Genomic DNA, 21,317 nt, shown 5'->3' with positions numbered 1-21,317 from the left:
ATTACACATAGAAGAGATATAATTTTTCAATTTTATTAGATTCCAAGTTACATAAAGATCTCCAGAAGACAGATTTTTAAAAAATCAGAATTCTTATTTTCTGCCTCAGTTGTGGTAAGCACAATTTTTGTAATTATTTTAAAATGTTTTCTAAAATAGCTTAATTCTATCCTTTTGAATTACTGGAATAACCAATATTTATTCTGAAGCAATTTTTGTTTTCAAAAAGGATTCTTTGTATTTTATGGGTGGCTGTTAGATGGCTTTATTTGAATTACCATACTATAAGAACTCCTCTAGAAGAAACAGACTAATACTAGGGTGGGTAAACAAGACAAGTTTACATAATATACCATTACTATGCAGCCAGCATTTTACCAGAGCAGAGGCATGGATTCTCCTTTCCAAAGAAAGTAATGGCGGTGAGAATAGAGACTCAGAGGAAGAGAGAGCGAGAGAGAAGGAGGAGGAGGAGGAGGAGGAAGGGGAGGGGCTGGAGGAGGGGGAGGAGGAGGAGGAATGTATTAAAGACTTATTGCCATGAAGGTGACAAGGAAATAAATGACCATAAGAGGAAAAGCAGGGTACATAGAGCAGTGGAAAAAAAATGAGCCTGGAGAGGGGAGAGGAGGCTCCTGGAGAACCTGGGAAGGACAGGGGAGGGAGGGGAAGACAGGGAAGACAAGGGGGAGAGAGGGGAGGGAAGAAGGAGAAGAAAAGAGATAAAAAGGAAGGCAAGAGAGGGAAAGGGGTTGGGAGAGTGAGGGGGAGAGGGGAGGGAGAGAAGGAAAAAGAAGGGAAGAAGGCAAAGGGGTAGAGAGAGGGAGAAAAAGAAAGGGAGAGAGAGGGGGAAAGAGAAGGAGTGAAAGAAAGGGGAGTGGTACATTAGGAGGGAAAATATGCTGAATATGTGTGAAGGTGCGAAATTTGGTCTTTCTGTTCATTGGCATGCATAGCAAATATTTTCCTCAGGGTCTTAGTGCCAGCTGACACAGAATGAAATAAGACACATTCCATGGCACTTTCACAATGATAAGTATCTGGTCAAAAACCCAATGGAGGAAAATACTCTTATAAAACTCTCATTTTTTGTTTTTCTCATCTTGGCAAAGTCTTTTCTCTGAAACAAAAGAGCAGTGTATATTCCTGTCACTTTATTTTGAAGAGTCCCTTTTAAGAGCCGCCACATCACATGCAATACTTGATCACTCTCAAAGTCCAAGTTCTTTAGTGCCAAGAGCCAAGTGTGCTTTGGCTTGATCTTTGAGAAATATTTCTGAATAGTAAAGATCAAGGGGCATCCATACGGAGGCGCATCTTGCCACCACTCTATCTTTGTGCTGTTCAAATATTGTATTTATTAGGACCAGGACTTCCTAGTAATAAACAGAATCACAGCGTCCCATAATACAAAAGGGGCATTTTAAATGTAATATATTCCATTTATAAGTATATATTACATATTATAAATATAAATGTGAACATAATTAAACATCACATGAAAAGCTTCCAGGTTCAAACAAAGTGAAATCATTCTTCAATATAATCAAACCAGGAAAAGCATCATAATTAAGTAAAATGAAAGTCAGGAGCATTAAAAGAACAGATCCCAGACCAGATCTTTATTGTGCTTTAACAATAAACATTCTACCAGGTTATAGCAGATGAGCATTTCAAAACACAAAGATAAAGAAAGAGTTCTTAGAGACAAATGGTTCATTAGGTATCATTTCAACTTTCTGTGCTAGAAAAATATTAATATATTTAATATACTAAGAATTTTGTTCTTGTAACACATTACATATATTTTCAAATATGTGTAACTTTTTTTTATAATCTAGCCATCCCTTTTCCTTATATTTTAGAATTTTTAAATTCACTTAAGACATTTCCAGTTAAGATCAATGCATAAAATACTAGAAATTAGAATTTTTTTTAAATTATACTTTAAGTTTTAGGGTACATGTGCACAATGTGCAGGTTAGTTACATATGTATACATGTGCCATGCTGGTGTGCTGCACCCATTAACTCATCATTTAGCATTAGGTGTATCTCCTAATGCTATCCCTCCCCCCTCCCCCCACCCCACAACAGTCCCCAGAGTGTGATGTTCCCCTTCCTGTGTTCACGTGTTCTCATTGTTCAATTCCCACCTATGAGTGAGAATATGTGGTATTTGGTTTTTTGTTCTTGTGATAGTTTACTGAGAAATTAGAATTTTATAAGTGGTAAATCCATGGCATAGCTAGAAAGTTCTCTAAAACTTCAGACAATGCAGTGATAGTTTATGCAGAAACAGACTGAGGGAAGGCTTCATGGAAGGGCAGAAGGAGCCAGACCTGATAAGCAAGACTCACACAGGGAGAGAGGAGGAAATGTCACAGGGGGAAAGGCCTAGAGATAAGAGAGACCTTGGAATGTGGGAGGAGGACAATAGGAAGACTAGGCCTATACGTTAGAACATATGGAGAAATCAGGCTGACCCGGCCAGTTTGGTTGTCAAGTCACAGCAAGAGGACACCAATGTAGATCCGTGGAGAGGGGAGAAAGATGATGAAAGCAGTGGTTTATTAAGATATGCAGATAGGTGATACCTTTGTGCAAAACGCCAATAGTCCAGGCATCAAATGGTAAGGGTCTGGGGAAAGCTCATAGCATGGGAATGAAAGGGAAAAATATTACACAAGATTTATCAGAGCTTAGAGACAGGGTGCTGGAGTTCTATCTTTAAGATCTGTATTGTGTTTCTCTTTTGGCTGGACATGACAAAACTTGGTCTTTTTGCCTTAGGTCAAATGCTTAGGCATCAGGCAGAGAAACACTTCTTTTAAAGCTATAATTTATGAATGGAAGATCACTCCTGTAACTTTCAAAATAACCCACTCAATTCTGCAAATTTTTATTTTCAGGTGGTATCTTCCTTTGTTAATGTTAGTATTTTTTAAAGTTGAAAGTTAGCATAAAACAATGCAGTATCTTCCCTAATAAAAATCTTGCCCTCATTTCCCCCAAATTATTTTCTTGGGGTATTTTTGAATCAGTATTTCAGAAAATGTTTTTATGTTTTCTCTATCTGCTTTACATTGGAAAAACTGCATGAGCAATGTAAGGTATATTTCAATTGAGATATGTTTTCTCTCCAGAGGAAAAATTCAATCCTGAGGCCATATATCTGGAAACTTCAAAAATCTGAATCTGTTAATTACCTAAGAATTAAAAAAAAAAGAATAATGATGCTGAAAAGGCAAATGAGATATAAAAATGTCCATGGATTTATGCACATCAACTTTATTCATAGACCAAGACAGCAAAGCTTCTCATCTAAGTTGATTTAATCATATTTTAGATACTTTTCTAATAAGAATGTCTGTCTATCAGGCAGATTAAAAAAAAGGTCACAAGGATAGGAAATTCCCATTCATTTGTTGATTTATTTATTAAGTAACTATTTATTGAATATCACTTCTATTCAAGGGAATAATTACAAAGATTTATGAATAAGAACCTGTCCCTATAAGTAATAATGAAATCTTGGATTTACATAGGCCCTTATATTTTATCAAGTCCTTTCACTTACCATGCAAACACCTTCCACAACCCGGTGAAGAAGTGAAGAGTCATTTTCACTATTTTTAGGTCAGAAAACAGAACTATCCAGCCATAGAGGGTCTTTTGCTACCCACAACTTATAACACTCATGCTCATCACCATTTTATTGTTTATTCTCTTTCTGCTGATGGGAATGTCAGTTATTTATACAGACACTTATCACTGATGACATTCACAAATACACACTAAATACCTACTATAAGCTAGGCACCAAAAGCTTTGAGATGGATAAGATGAAACAAACAGAATCATTTTCCTCAAAGAGTCCACATACCAGTGAATAAAAAGGTAAACAATAGTGCACACCTATAGTCCTAGCTATTCAGGAGGCTGAGGCAGGAGGATCACTTGTGCCCAGTATGTTAAGGCTACAGTGAGCCATGATCACGCCACTGCACTCCAGCCTGGGTGACAGAGTAAGACCCTGTCTCTAAAAATAATAATAATAATAAAAAAAATTTTTAAAAGACAAGTAAATAGAGGAAAATGATCAGTGATCCAACAGAAGGTCCAATATGTCAATATGCAGATCTCTGGAAGCATTCTCCCTCAGTTCATGCAAATCCAACCATTCAAGCTCAAGTCCCACTTCTGCTATATAGCTTCTTTTAAAAATCTCAGTTCACATTGATTTAGCTTTCCACTAAATTCCTGAACAATTGGAATCTACCAAATTTACTCCTTTATTAAATGTGCTGTTTATATATCCAGTTTTCTAAATGTGTGTTTTACCTACTTTATCACATTTCTAAGTTCCACATGGGGGAAAAAAAAAAAAAAAGCTTAGATCCCATTCCAAGATAGCCAAATAGGAACAGCTCCAGTCTGCAGCTCCCAGCGTGACTGATGCAGAAGACGGGTGATTTCTTCATGTCCAACTAAGGTACCTGGTTCATCTCACTGGGGCTGGTTGGACAGTGGGTGCAGCCCACAGAGGGTGAGTCAAAGCAGGGTGGGGCATTGCCTCACCCAGGAAGTGCAAGGGGTTGGTGGATTTCCCTTTCCTAGCCAAGGGAAGCCATGACAGATTGTACCTGGAAAAATGGGACACTTCTGCCCAAATACTGTGCTTTTTTCATGGTCTTCACAACTGGCAGACCTGAAGATTTTCTCCTGTGCCTGGCTCAGTGGGTCCCACGCCCACAGAGCCTTGCTCACTGCTAGTGCAGCAGTATGAGATTGACCTGCAAGGCTGCAGCCTGGCTGGGGGAGGGGCGTCCGCCATTGCTGTGGCTTGAGTAGGTAAACAAAGTGGCCAAGAAGCTCAAACTGGGCAGAGCCCACCACAGCTCAGCAAGGTATACTGCCTCTATAGACTCCACCTCTGTGGGCAGGGCATAGCTGAACAAAAGGCAGCAGAAACTTCTGCAAATTTAAACGTCCCTGTCTGACAGTTCTGAAGAGAGCAGTGGTTCTCCCAGCATGGCATTTGAGCTCTGAGAACAGACATGCTGCCTCCTCAAGTGGGTCCCTGACCCCCATGTAGCCTAACTGGGAGACACCTCCCAGTAGGGGCCAACAGACACCTCATACAGTCAGGTGCCTCTCTTGGATGAAACTTCCAGAGGAATGATCAGGCAGCAAACTTCGCTGTTCTCCAACATTTGCTGTTCTGCAGCCTCCACTGATGATACCCAGGCAAACAGCGTCTGGAGTGGACCTCCAGCAAAGTCCAACAGACCTGCAGCTGAGGGACCTGACTGCTAGAAGGAAAACTAACAAGCAGAAAGGAATAGCATCAACATCAACAAAAAGTACATCTACACCAAAACCCCATCTGTAGGTCACCAACATCAAAGACCAAAGGGAGATAAAACCACAAAGATGGGGAGAAACCAGGGCAAAAAGTTGAAAATTCTAAAAACCAGAGCACCTCTTCTTCAAAGGATCGCAGCTCCTCACCTGCAATGGAACAAAGCTGGATGGAGAATGACTTTGACGAGTTGATAGAACTAGACTTCAGAAGATCATAATAACTATCTTCTCTGAGCTGAAGAAGCATGTTCTAACCCATCACAAGCAGAAGCTAAAAGCCTTGAAAGAAGGTTAGACAAATGGCTAACTGGAACAAACAGTGTAGAGAAGACCTTAAATGACCTGATGGAGCTGAAAACCATGGCATTAGAACTTTGTGACGCATGCACAAGCTTCAATAGCCAATTTGATGAAGTGGAAGAAAGGGTATCAGTGATTGAAGATCAAGTTAATAAAATAAAGTGAGAAGACAAGTTTGGAGAAAAAAGAGTAAAAAGAAACAAACAATGCCTCCAAGAAATATGGGACTATGTGAAAAGACCAAATCAACGTTTGATTGGTGTACCTGAAAGTGACAGGGAGAATGGAACCAAGTTGGAAAACACTCTTGAGGATATTATCCAGGAGAACTTCCCCAACCTAGCAAGGCAGGCCAACATTCAAATTCAGGAAATACAGAGAACGCCACAAAGATACTCCTCGAGAAGAGCAACCCTAAGACACATAATTGTCAGATTCACCAAGGTTGAAATGAAGGAAAAAATGTTAAGGGCAGCCAGAGAGAAAGGTCTGGTTACTCACAAAGGGAAGCCCATCAGACTAATAGCAGATCTCTCCACAGAAATCCTACAAGCCAGAAGAGAGTGGGAGCCAATATTCAACATTCTTAAAGAACAGAATTTTTCAACCCAGAATTTCATATCCAGCCAAACTAAGCTTCATGAGTGAGGGGAAAATAAAATCCTTTACAAACAAGCAAATGCTGAGAGATTTGTCACCATCAGGCCTGCCCTAAAAGAGCTCCTGAAAGAAGCACTAAACATGGAAAGGAACAACTGGTGCCAGCCCCTGCAAAAACATGCTAAATTGTAAAGACCATCGATGCTATGAAGAAACTGCATCAATTAACAGGCAAAATAATCAGCTAATATCATAATGACAGGATCAAATTGACATATAACAATATTAACCTTAAATGTAAATGGGCTGAATATTCCAATTAAAAGACACCAACTGGCAAACTGGATAAAGAGTCAAGACCCATCAGTGTGCTGTATTCAGGAGACCCATTTCATGTGCAGAGACGCACATAGGCTCAAAATAAAGGGATGGAGGAAGATCTACCAAGCAAATGGAAAACAAAAAAAGGCAGGGGTTGCAATCCTAGTCTCTGATAAAACAGACTTTAAACCAACAAAGATCAAAAGAGACAAAGAAGGCCATTACATAATGGTAAAAGGATCAATTCAACAAGAAGAGCTAACTATCCTAAATATATATGCACCCAATAGAGGAGTACGTCCTGATTCATAAAGCAAGTCCTGAGTGACTTACAAAGAGACTTAGACTCCCACACAATAATAATGGGAGACTTTAACACCCCACTGTCAATATTAGACAGATCAATGAGACGTAAGGTTAACAAGGATATCCAGGACTTGAACTCAGCTCTGCACCAAGCAGACCTAATAGACATCTACAGAACTCTCCACCCTAAATCAATAGAATATACATTCTTCTCAGCACCACATCGCACTTATTCTTAAACTGACCACATAATTGGAAGTAAAGCACTCCTCAGCAAATGTGAAAGAACAGAAATCACAATAAACTGTCTCTCAGACTACAGTGCAATCAAATTAGAACTCCAGATTAAGAAACTCACTCAAAACCACACAACTACATGGAAACTGAACAACCTGCTCCTGAATGACTACTGGGTAAATAACTAAATGAAGGCAGAAATAAAGATGTTCTTTGAAACCAATGAGAACAAAGACAGAACATACCAGAATCTCTGGGACACATTTAAAGCAGTGTGTACAGGGAAATTTATAGCACTAAATGCCCACAAGAGAAAGCAGGAATGATCTAAAATTGACACCCTAACATCACAATTAAAAGAATTAGAGAGGCAAGAGCAAACAAATACAAAAGTTAGCAGACGGTAAGAAATAACTAAAATCAGAGCAGAACTGAAGGAGACAGAGACACAAAAAACCCTTCAAAAAATCATTGAATCCAGGAGCTGGTTTTTCAAAAAGATCAATGAAATTGATAGACTGCTAGCAACACTAATAAAGAAGAAAAGAGAGAAGAATCAAATGGATGCAATAAAAAATGATAAAGGGCATATCACCACGAATCCCACAGAAAAACAAACTACCATCAGAAAATACTATAAACCCCTCTACGCAAATAAACTAGAAAATCTAGAAGAAATGGATAAATTTCTGGACACATACACCCTCCCAAGACTAAACCAGGAAGAAGATGAATCTCTGAATAGACCAATAACAGGCTCTGAAATTGAGGCAATAATTAATAGCATACCAACCAAAAAAGTCCAGGACCAGATGGATTTATAGCCGAATTCTATCAGAGGTACAAAGAGGAGCTGGTACCATTCCTTCTGAAACTATTCCAATCAATAGAAAAAGAGGGAATCCTCCCTAACTCATTTTATGAGGCCAGCATCATCCTGATACCAAAGCCTGGCAGAGACACAACAAAAAAGAGAATTTTAGACCCATATCCCTGATGTTCATCGATGCAAAAATCCTTAGTAAAAAACTGGCAAACTGAATCCAGCAGAACATCAAAAAGCTTATCCACTACGATCAAGTTGGCTTCATCCCTGGGATGCAAGCCTAGTTCAACATATGCAAATCAATAATTGTAATCCATCACATAAACAGAGCCAAAGACAAAAACCACATGATTATCTCAATAGATGTAGAAAAGGCCTTCAACAAAATTCAACAGCACTTCATGCTAAAAACTTTCAGTAAACTAGGTATTGATGGAACATATCTCAAAATAATAAGAACTATTTATGACAAACCCAAAGCCAATATCATTCTGAATGGGCAAAAATTTGAAGCATTCCCTTTGAAAACCGGCACAAGACAAGGATGCCCTCTCTCACCACTCCTATTCAACATAGTGTTGGAAGTTCTGGCCAGGGCAATCAAGCAAGAGAAAGAAATAGAGGGTATTCAATTAGGAAAAGAGGAAGTCAAATTGTCCCTGTATGGAGATGACATGATTCTATGTTTAGAAAACCCCACCTTCTGAGCCCAAAATCTCCTTAAGCTGATAAGCAACTTCAGCAAAGACTCAGGATACAAAATCAATGTGTAAAAATCACAAGCATTCCTATACACCAATAACAGACAGAGAGCCAAATCATGAGTGAACTCCTATTCACAATTACTACAAAGAGAATAAAATACCTAGGAATCCAACTTACAAGGGATGTGAAGGACCTCTTCAAGCAGAACTACAAACCACTGCTCAACAAAATAAAAGAGGACACAAACAAATGGAAGAACATTCCATGCTCATGGATAGGAAGAATCAATATCATGAAAATGGCCATACTGCCCAAGGTAATTTATAGATTCAATGCCATCCCCATCAAGCTACCAATGACTTTCTTCACAGAATTGGAAAAAACTACTTTCAAGTTCATATGGAACCAAAAAAGAGCCCACATTGCCAAGACAATCCTAAGCAAAAAGAACAAAGCTGGAGACATCACACTGTCTGACTTCAAACTATACTACAAGGCTACTGTAACCGAAATAGCATGGTATTGGTACCAAAACAGAGATATAGACCAATGGAACAGAACAGAGGCCTCATAAATATCACCGCGTATCTACAACCATCTGATCTTTGACAAACCTGACAAAAACAAGAAATGGGGAAAGGATTCCCTATTTAATAAATGGGGCTGGGAAAACTGGCTAGCCATATGTAGAAAGCTGAAACTGGATCCCTTCCTTACACCTTATACAAAAATTAATTCAAGATGGATTAAAGACTTTAATGTTAGACCTAAAACCATAAAAACCCTAGAAAAAAAACTAGGCAATACCATTCAGGACATAGGCGTGGGCAAAGACTTCATGACTAAAACACAAAAAGCAGTAGTGACAAAAGCCAAAATAGACAAATGGGATCTAATTAAACTAAAGAGCTTCTGCACAGCAAAAGAAACTGCCATCAGAGTGAACAGGCAACCTACAGAATGGGAGAAAATTTTTGCAATCTACCCATCTGACAAAGGGCTAATATCCAAATTCTACAAAGAACTTAAACAAATTCACAAGAAAAAAACAACCCCATCAAAAAGTGGGTAAAGGATATGAACAGACACTTCTCAAAAGAAGACATTTATGCAGCCAACAGATACATGAAAAAATGCTCATCATCACTGGCCATCAGAGAAATGCAAATCAAAACCACAATGAGATACCATCTCAAGCCAGTTAGAACAGCCATCATCAAAAAGTCAGGAAACAACAGATGCTGCAGAGGATGTGGAGAAATAGGAATGCATTTACACTGTTGGTGGGACTGTAAACTAGTTCAACCATTGTGGAAGACAGTGTGGCAATTCCTCAAAGATCTAGAACTAGAAATACCATTTGACCCAGCCATCCCATTACCAGGTGTATACCCAAAGGATTATAAATCATGCTACTATAAAGACACATGCACACATATGTTTATTGTGGCACTATTCACAATAGCAAAGACTTGGAACCAACCCAGATGTTCATCACTGATAGATTGGATTAAGAAAATGTGGCACACATACACCATGGAATACTATTCTATTCAGACATAAAAAAGGATGAGTTCATGTCTTTGCAGGGACATGGATGAAGCTAGAGACCATCATTCTGAGCAAACTATCACAAGGACAGAAAACCGAACACCGCATGTTCTCACGTGTAGGTGGGAATTGAACAATGAGAACACTTGGACACAGGGTGGGGAACATCACACACCAGGGCCTGTGGAGGGGGTGGGAGGCTGGGGGAGGGACAGAGTTAGGAGAAATACCTAATGTAAATGACGAGTGGATGGGTGCAGCAAACCAACATGGCACATGTATACCTATGTAACAAACCTCCACGTTGTGCACATGTACCCTAGAACTTAAAAGTATCATCATAATAAAAAAAGTCTTATGAGTCCCCATATTCCATTCTGAGGCCATGAGCATTCCACATCTGAGATGATTCATAGTTATTGCTTAATTTAAATGCATCATGTGATATAATTATAACAACATATTTTGCTTAGTTAATCCTGACTAAAATAAATTACTTTAAAAGTTATAAGAAGGAAATCTGGAACAAGAAAAACATTTTGGTAAACATTTATACAGTCCTCACTCTAAATATTCCTAGTTGTTTTAATGAGTTGGTACTTATTAGGACAGTACTATTACCATTTAGTTAATAATCTGTATTCTTAGTAATAAAGTTTTCAAATTATTTTCCAAGGACATATTTCATCACTGATTAATACATTTTTATTCCCTTGTAGAGCCATGGCATTGAAATGAATACCAGGGAACACCAGACTTCTCAGTTTCCAGCACTACATAAATCTGGGCTGTCATAAGCATCTGGATGAGTACTGTCCCATAGGAATATAATAGAAGCCACATTTTAAATTTTCTAGTATCTACATTAAAAAGGTAAAAAGAAACAGGTGAAATTAATCTTAATAACATATTTTAAACCCAACATACCCAAAATATATCATTGCAACATGTAAACATACTTCAAAATATTAGTGAAAATTTTATATTCTTTTTTTCATACTATGTCTTAAAAATCTAGTGTGTATTTTACATTTCCAGTACATCTCAATTTGGATGCTAAATTTTATCACAAATACTTAGTTGGTATTAGGCTTCATAAAATTTACAGTTTAAAAAGTAGATCTCCAGAGGTGAGTTGTTCCCCCAAAAAGCTTAACTTTTTTTCCAATAATTAAAAATAGTACCGATTATTAAACTTAAATATAAGTTCATTAAAATTAAAGTTAGAAAATTAAAAACTCTGTTCCTCATTCATACTAACCTCAATGCATATGATCATTAGCTGTGCCTACCACACAGAACAGCACAGACCTTGATGAGTCTCTATACAGATTTCTTCTTCGGTACTCATCTTTAAGCCAAATGTTTCTTTGTCTTATTCTGGTTTATTCTTTGTTGTTTAATGCTTCCCTTCTCTAAGAGGTGATAATGAAAGATAGTCATAGTAGCTAATATTCTAGGAGCAAATCTTGGCCCCACCAAGGCTGCAGGCTAGGTAAGAGCTCTCTTCATTTGAACCTCTGGAGAATATTCTTAATTTTTCATAGCTTCAAATATTTAGACCTTGAATCGTCACCAAAGACAAGAGGAAAACAGGAAATGAAGTGGTGATAAAGGCTTTCTAGTTTTCCTCTAGTATTTCTCTCCCACTTAAAGCCATGTGAATGCTTGCTAGTGATAGTATATGCTATCTTCTGAATGATTCTAAAGCAGAGTATTTCATTAACATTGAAATCAAATAGACAGATTGTTTATAAAACTAGAGGCTTGAAATTCTAACATAAACTAAACCTATCATCAATGCCCTTTTTAGACCAGTCACTTAGAAGGTCATACATTTATTTTAGCAATGCTGCCATTACCAAATACATATTTATATATTCTTTCAAATGTTGGTATATGTTCTCACTCTAAAATAATATATCTGATTTAAATTCTAAGACATTCTAAGCAAGGTCTAATGAAAGTAATAACCACTTAGTAATAACTACGAAGTAAACAACAACAAGCTGATTATAAATAAAAATAAGCTGTGGAATAAATGTGAGGAGCTTAACTGTGAGGTTTCTTCTCTAATCTCATGGATGACACTAGTTTATACAGTGAAATTCTAAGTTGTCTGAAGCAAATAAAAGAAAAAATAGATGTATGACAATATTTGAAAATAATAAGTTCTCAATTTGTTCCTTTGCTTTTAGAGGGAACTTTCCTTTTCTTAGAAGTATGGATAAGTGCTTACTGATTATTAACAGCTACATTTAATTTACTAATACAAGGATCATACAAGATGGTGAAATTTTTCATAAATATTCTTGAAGTTTAGTGTAGAGAAGGCTCACTTGAGCAATCTGTTAGAATCTAGATTCCTGGGATCAATTCCCCATGATTCTAATTCTTCTCTATGCTTTAGGAGAGAAAGACTGTCTTCAGTCTCTTCACTTCCTTGTGGCTAAGATGACTACACGGGCCTGTGGTCTCCTCACTTCCTTGTGGCCAAGACATCTACACAGGCCTGTGGATTTCCCCATTTGGGGCAGGGAGTTAGGGCTGTTCAGCATGAGGCTGAGCTCACAAACAGGGCACAGGTCACTCTCTTCTAGGGCTCTCCTCATTTTTCCATTAATATAATTGAAAAATTTAGAATACCAAAGTAAGTAGGTCACGGAGAAGATAGCAACACAACTATTCAGTCTGCTTTCTCTCTAGTGTTGGCTTAAAGGAGCAAGGAAAGCACACACAAAACTAGTATGGCCAGGCCCAGCTCACTAGTCCACAAGCCACATCATAATTTGTTGTTAGGAGCCAACCCAGGTATAAGATGGCCATTATTTTACTGTGTCCTTAATTCCCCTGTAGTAGGTGTCTGGATGAGATTCAAGATATTAGTCACCTTTGACACATTATCACAAATTCTTCGCAAACAAGTATTTTGTTTCCTCACAAAAATCTCCTTGTTCTTGTTACCAAAGAAAAGAAAATAAACTGTTAGCTTGTGCATTTATTTTACCTGCATAAAGGACTCTACACTTTTTATTAACCAACTTAAGAGAAAAAGGAACTCAACCATAATTACCTCTTGTTTTATTTAGAATAGAAATTTACAAGTTGGAGAAGGAAATTGAACACAGAGGGAGACCCAAACCTGGCAAAACTGCCGTGTGTTCAAAGACTGTTACAACAGTACAACTAAAAAGTTAGGGACATGGTGCTGCATTTCTTTTTCTTTTCTTTCTTTTTTTTTTTTTTTCAGACTGAGTTTTGCTCTTGTCGCCCAGACTGGAGTGCAATGGCACGATCTTGGCTCACCGCAACCTCCACCTCCTGGGTTCAAGCAATTCTCCTGCCTCATTCTCTCATTTAGCTAGGATTACAGGCATGCACCACCACGTCCAGCTAATTTGTATTTTTAGTAGAAATAGGGTTTTACCAGGTTGGTCAGGCTGGTCTCCATCTCCAGACCTCAGGAGATCCACCTGCCTCAGCCTCCCAAATTGCTGGAATTACAGGCATGAGCCACTGCGCCTGGCCGGTGCTGCATTTCTTAATTTAGCATAGAAGAACTGATTTTGCAGATATACATTTTTAATGTTGACAATTAGTAGCAGTGGACAAGAAGATAATATATTTTGCATTTATATAATTATTTCAAAGTGACTTCTCTCCCACAATTAATCTTTACAAAATTTCTGAGGAATAAGTATTATTTTCTAGATGCTGAATTTAAAGCTTACAGAAGTTGTTTTCCCAGTGTTACACAGAGTACTTTGACAGAGCTGAGACATGAAACTTTATCTCTAGGTCTCACCAAAGCACATGATTTTGTACCCTGATTGGGCTTGTCAGGAATGGATGGGGCACGGTGGGATTTATTCACCAACATCTGTGACTAATAAGCTCAGGTGTTTGGGATATTTCCAATCCTTTCTTCTTTATTACTTCTATTAGTCACCAAGTTTAATCGTTTTAACCGTTTCATATTTCCTGATTCCATTCCTTCCTCTTTATCAACAGTGTACAAATTCACACTGAACTCGGGGCATTTGCCAAATATCCAATATTCTCATAACACGGCTTTGCATGTGGGTTCCCTTTGCCCAAAATGACTTCCTTCCTTGTCCACTTGTAAACATCACAAAATGACTTTTTTTGTTGTTCATTCCTAAATTTCATACTCATTTCTCTGTATTTTGTTGGCAGGACTTTTCTCAGAAAGGATAGACTTTCACCAAAACACATTTGGGTAATACTAATTTCCCAAAAGGTTTTTGACCTGTCACCAAAGTATGGGTGCTAGTGTCCGTAGTTAGACATCTACAAAACTCGTGTGAAAATGTGGTGCAAACCATGAACTATGGGGCACCTAAGGCTCTGCCTTTTTTATTATTACCACTTAATATACCTGGGAGCTTGCTACATGTTAATCTTCACAGTGGTGCATGGCCATTTTTATCAGTATGCTGTTGAACTTCACGGTTGTGATTTGAAACCTGTCCAATGTGATGTGACATATATTTGTGGTCAAAAGGTGATCTATACATCATGCAAAAGGTTAAAATCTTCTCAAAAGTCAGAGGGGAAATATACTTCTTCAGAGAAGAGCTGTTTGCTGTTGGTTATGAAAAGTAAACAAACAAACATTCCCACCATAGCAAGGATTCCTGTGCACATATTCACAGTAACTGTGATAGACCTATTTCTGCTGAAAGCCCTGTCCTATGGTAAAAGTCACAAGCTGTTCCTGTTTTACAAATGCTAAGCCTGAAAGGCACATGCGACCAAAAGCTCTCCCAGATTTCGGCAGGAAAAGGGTGAAAATGCCATATTGATGACTCTCTTATTAAATCTCAGTAAATAAACACCGGTGGTATCTTCCTTTTCATGGTTCCCGGTAACTCTAAACACTCACTCTTCATAAGCCAAGAAGTTACAAAAATGTTGGCATTTGTATAAAAGAAAACAGAACTTTGTAATCACTAAGTGTGACTAGGAGGAAGAGTGCTTCACTGAAAGAAAGAGTTTGCTATTCTATTTATCATAAAAGATGAAAATCTCACAACAAAGATAACAGTAGGCTAACTACTTCCCATGTTCTCTAGGGTTTGGGGAGCTACAAAGTCAAAATGAGACACAAACAAATTCTATAAAATATGTGATACTATAAAAGGATTAAAATTTTCTTTCACTATCCAAGAGAAATAATGTTGACAGTCATAAATTACAGCTAAGGAGAGACAGCTGAGCACTGAATCACTCTCATGCCTCTGTCTACTTCTATGTAGGCATCAGAAAATGCTTTCAACGCCTGCCATGCTGTAGAGTATTACATTCTGATACATTGTTAAAAATAGACACATTACTAGTAGTCAATCTCCCCTCATATCCTGTGATTCCTGATTAATAATAGTAAAATTTTTCTGGGCCAGGCACGGTGGCTCACGCCTGTAATCCCAGCACTTTGGGCGGGCGAGGCGGGCGGATCACCAGGTCAGGAGATTGAGACCCATCCTGGCTAACACGGTGAAAACCCGTCTCTACTAAAAATATTAAAAAATTAGCTGGGCGTGGTGGCGGGCGCCTGTGGTCCCAGATACTCGGGAGGCTGAGGCAGGAGAATGGCATGAACCCGGGAGGCAAGGCTTGCAGTGAGCCGAGATCGCGCCACTACACTCCAGCCTGGGCAACAGAGTGAGACTCCATCTCAAAAAAAAAAAAAAAATCTGTACTTCCGTACTTACTTGACTTGGCCTACCTCTCCCCTTTTCAGCTTCTACTAGCCGCTGTCTTCCTTCTGACCCTTTACCTCTTCACTGAAACCCGGAAACAAATCAAGGAAAGAAAGAAGTGTAAAGATACTGTTCATACTCGGTCATTTATAGGTCATGTCTTTCAGGAAGACAAAATGGTTTGTAAAAGTGGAGGGTCATTTTTGGCTCAGGTCACTCTTTTTTTTTTTTTTTTTCTGAGACAGAGTCTCCCACTGTCGCCTGGGCTGGAGTGCAGTGGCGCGATCTCAGCTCACTGCAAGCTCCGCCTCCCGGGTTCATGCCATTCTACCTTAGCCTCTCGAGTAGCTGGGACTACAGGCGCCCGCCACCCCGCCCAGCTAATTTCTTGTATTTTTATTAGAGACAGAGCTTCACTATGTTGGCCAGGCTGGTCTCGAACTCCTGACCTCATGATCTCCCCACCTTGGCCTCCCAAAGTGCTGGGATTACAGGCGTGAGCCATTGCGCCCGGCCAGGTCACTCTTTTTCTTGAGAGTTTTCATGAAGTTTTATCTTGTATTCAGTTACAGAAACTTGAAAGAAGGCTATTTTCTGTTATTTCCTACATGACAGACTTAATTTTATTTATTTATTTATTTATTTTTGAGACAGAGTCTCGCTCTGTCACCAGGCTGGAGTGCAATGGCGCAATCTTGGCTCACGGCAACCTCCACTTCCTGGGTTCAAGCGGTTCTCCTGCCTCAGCCTCCTGGGTAGCTGAGACTACAGGCGCCACCACGCCCAGCTAATTTTTGTATTTTTAGTAGAGACGTGGTTTCACCATGTTGGCCAGGATGGTCTCGATCTCTTGACCTCGTGTTCCACCCGCCTTGGCCAATATTAAAGATATTAAAAGAGTAAAAAAAAAAAATGTATAATAATGTTACATATAACACAGGAACAGAAAACCAAACACTGTATGTTCTCACTCATTAAGTGGGTGTTGAACAATGAGAACACATGGACACAGAGAGGGGAACCACACACACGATGTTGGGGGATGGGGTGTGAGGGGAGGGAAGTTAGACGATGGGTCAGTAGGTGCAGCAAATCACCATGGCACATGTATACGTATGTAACAAAGCTGCACGTTCTGCACATCCATACCATTTTTTTAGAAGAAATAAAGAAAAAAAAGAAAACATGATAGAAATATGAGGCTTCATCTTCATATCAACAACAAAGCAAGTATCAAAATCAGTCTATTAAAAAATACAACCTTGATTTGTAGACAACTCACTTAAGTATGTAAATATTCAGGTCAACATGAAGTCACCATAGTTTTCCTTGTAGGTCAAAGCACAAAATTTTTCACGATGAGGAAGAGAAGAAAAGTAACTTAGGAAATAAAGTGTTTTGACCCTATATTCTAAGGCTAAATATTGTACTCTTGTTAGTAAATATTTTTCACAGAAGTATGGATGAACAATTCTGAAAGTACTTTATGTGTATGGAAGATTTAAGCAAATAAGTAAATAGAGTGTAGAAAAAAGGAGATACGTTCTTTTGTGAATAAGCACAAGTAACACCCAGATTTTTGGTTTCTAAATTCTATTCTTTAATAACAGAAATCTGGTGTCTTTAGAAAATGATTGACTCATGGGCTGGATCAAATGGAGTACAAGAAGAGCCTAGAGTGTCTTGTGGTACCAGAAAAGAAGAATGTTCAAAAATGATGGTGATATGAAGAAAGGGCACAAGAGCCAACTTAAAGGGCTTCCAATGGTCAAATGTGGACAATTTGAGCAACAAAATAAATATCAATTGTAATGGATTATAACTCATAGAACGAAACAGATACCCATGAGTCCATACTGATATACATAAATAATTGAAAGTAAGTAAGTGGGGGGTAAGGGAAAACTTCCGCATAGAAGAATTTTAACTAATAATGGTAGAAGGAATTATGAAGATAGAAAATCGCTATTTGGCAAACACCATAGTGACAACTGTTTCAGGCAAGAATGATCAATGAGTACAAAATTCATAGCTGAAAGTATGATAGAAAAAAACTGGTCATTTACATAGTATCTCTCCACATAATGCTTATTAGTTACAGAAAGTAAACTAGCAACTTTATAGTAGAGAAACCTGGCCAGCCTAGAATGAATAATTGAAGTTAACATCAGTAGTATTTAGACAAATTGACATCATGCGCTTCCTGATATGATGCACTGAGAAGGGGACAGCACTAATTCTATGGTACTCTTGCCAAAAATGTACAACCTGACTTTTATTATCAGAACACAAAGTGAGAGACATTCTCCAAAATACCTGGTCACTAGACTTCAAAAGTGTCAAGATCTCGTAAGATATGGAAAGACTACCCAGATTGGAGGAAACTAAGAGACATGAAAAGTAAATGTTGTGTATGATTTCGGTTTGTCTCTTGCTCTAGAAAAAGGACATTGGTGAGATAATTGATGAAATTTGAATAACAACTACAGATTAGTTAATAGTATTTTATCAGTGTTAATTTTCTGGTTTTGATAACTCTAAAATGCTAACATTTAGAAAAGGTTATATGGGAATACATTTTGCAATTTTTTACGTTTCAAATTATTTTGAAATAAAAAGTTAAAAAAATAAAATATAGATTTTGAAATGTCCTGTGACACTGAATAGTGACTCTCTTTGATAGTAAATCTCAGTAGCAATAAGTATCATTTGTAACATGAAATGTTTTCAGCCATGTTATCCCGTTTGGCAATTATCCCCATTTAAAAAAAATGTTTTAAGTGACTTGGCACTGTTAGTGACTGTTAGAGCAGACTGACTCTTTAAATATAGGCTTTTTTGAATCCATTATCACAGTAATATTTATCAAACCAGCTGCTTATCTGGTTTTACATTTCCATAAAAGCCTTATGAGGATAGGAGTAGAAAGGAGGAGCTAATAATAATTATACAACAGTTCATTCAAGCGGTTTTGATCAGTTAAAGTGAAATATTTAGTCCATGCCTTTGGAGTCCAAAAGAAACGAAGATATCGACCAGGATAGCACATCCTGCAAATGTGTAACTGAAGAAGAAAGAGGGCCAATAAACACCATGACCAGTAATAAGAAGAAGGAATAGAGGAAGAAAAAGATCATAAGAAAGTTTGGTCCTTAGAGGAAACTGATATGACAAGGTTCTAGGGTAATAAAGAGAAAAGGCAAAGAACAGAAGAAGGAAGGAAGGGAGGGAAGGAGGGAGGAGGGAAGAGGGAGGAAATACGGGAGGAAGAGGGAATGGCGAGGAAGAGAGAGAGGAAATAAAAAGAACCAAAATGGAAGAAAGACAAAAGACAAAAAAGTGGTTAGAGAAAGAATAGAAACAAGACATTTAACTTCAAAGAGGAAGGGGCCTATCACTTTGAATTAGAATAAAAGTAAATAAGCTGGTGATGTGGTCCCTCACTCACAGCTGTCACCTGCTCAGTATAGTTTCAAATTCATTAGAATTCAGAACATGAAGCAGCTGAAACTTCTAAGGGAGTTCAACTTGAGGCTAATTCAATGAGATAGCACTCCAGACACCCAGAGGCATTAGAGGTTCTCATCACAAGACACTTGGTTGACAGTACTCTGGCCAGAGCCCTCCTTGGGCTAAGAAACAAGTATAGATTCAGGGCAACAGCCTAGATAAAAACCATCAGTTCCAAGTCCCCAGGAAGTACCTAGTGCACACAGAACCCCTCTTGGGACTCCTACTCAGCATAATTGCTCCCTCCAGCCTGGTTTCCACACAGCTGTGTGTGTGTGTGTGTGTGTGTGTGTGTGTGTGTGTTAAACAGACCCAAGGTGATTTCTGGATAATGTCCAAGTTGAAATACAGCCTAGCTGATTTATTAATTAAAATAATTGAAAAAGTCCAAGAACAGCAAGTGGCAATTAATACCACAATAGAATAGTTTCTGTTACTTATTTTTATAATTATATTTCTGAGTTTGATATTGAAAGTTAAACACAAAAATTAGCAGAGGAAATGAGAGATAACAAAATTGTTATTTTCTTAAGGGCTTACTTTAAATGGAAGAATGTACCACATTAGCCATCAATAAGCTAAAAAATTATGATCTAAAACCAATCATTAATTATGAAAAAGTTATCAACTTAAAATTAGTCTAAGCAAGCATTATTTTTATGTGATGAATTACAAGACATTTGGTATTATGCACCATTTTGTCATAACCTCCAAGGGGACAAAACAAGATAATAAGGTAATTGATCAACCTAAAGTAACAAGTTTTGTATGACCCTTATAAATACCAATTGCAGGTGGAAAAAAAGATTCAATCTTGCTTAAATAACAGGAGAATGTAAAACTAAACAAACCTATTATATTAAGCAAAGGCAAATAGGAGTTTGCAGAAAGAAGCATTTGTGTTGGAATAAACATATGAAGATGAGAAAAATCTGAGATATTTGGAATTATATTGAGTGGTCCCTGTGGGGAAAATTTTTATTAATAAATTCTACAATTATCAAGGCTTTTATAATGTCTGGTCATACAAGCTCTGTTTTGGGGCAAAATAACAAATCTTTTTGATTCCATCAAATACTAGTCACTGGCCACTAATTCACCACAAACAAAAAGTGCTAAATTCATAGACCTGCAAGAGGTAAATGCATCATTCTAATAAGAGCTAGGGCTAATTAAAACCTTCCTCAAAGCTCCCAAACAAATGTTCCATGGCTTGATTGTTTAACTATAATTCTTAATGGTCAGACAATAATGATGCTTCCCTCCCTCTTATTAAAATCAATTATGGCACGAAATTCAGAAAGGGTAAACTGGTTCATGTGTGAATGAATTCTAAAGAGAATTGTAATTTAACAATGGAATACCAGGAAATTGCAAAGCAAAAGAACTACCAACTCAAGAAAAAGCATCTAATATCTTTATTTCAAAGCAAAGCTCAGATTTAAGGCAAAATATAACCTGGTTCCTATGAACCAGAGGCCTCTGCTGACTGCCTCCAAGCCTGTAAACACAGTCTTAATTGTTCTAGCTACAATTTATGGGTCAACATTGGTATCAGGAATCAATCTCTAATCTTGTAAGCAATCACTAGACCTGTTCCCTAACTACCTTGACAAAAAGCATCACCAACTGTAATTCAGCATATCTCAGGCTAATACAAAATATCACCAGTAATTTTATCACATTCTACCTTAACATGACATATATATTTATTCTCCCTCTCCCTCCCATTTCTGCCCCCTCCAGGCCCATGGTAATATGACCTTTGCATGTCATTTACTCTTGCTGAATTATTCTAGCACTTCACATTAATAATACAGCTCATAAATGATGTCATACACTAATTGCTTGGCATTTCCATCAAATAGTTCA

At 37.9% G+C, this 21,317-nt stretch overlaps 1 protein-coding gene across 4 annotated transcripts in view; it reads right to left on the bottom strand.

The window, feature by feature from the left end:
- ARHGAP24 (Rho GTPase activating protein 24) overlaps positions 1-21,317 on the bottom strand; it is an 859,252-nt gene that overhangs the window by 496,386 nt on the left and 341,549 nt on the right. Inside the window, exon 1 of one of the 4 annotated variants that reach the window (XM_016951816.4) lies at positions 17,218-17,285. The exons of 2 other annotated variants lie outside the window; for them this stretch is intronic. The gene's annotated coding sequence lies outside the window, so the exon portion shown is untranslated. Of the gene's footprint in view, positions 1-17,196; positions 17,286-21,317 lie in introns of those variants that run through there. One more of the 4 variants, XM_016951815.4, reaches the window with a different exon arrangement.

The sequence above is a fragment of the Pan troglodytes genome, chromosome 3, assembly GCF_028858775.2.
Source record: "Pan troglodytes isolate AG18354 chromosome 3, NHGRI_mPanTro3-v2.0_pri, whole genome shotgun sequence".
NCBI lineage: Eukaryota > Metazoa > Chordata > Mammalia > Primates > Hominidae > Pan > Pan troglodytes.
This window is presented reverse-complemented; position numbering and strand designations above follow the sequence as displayed.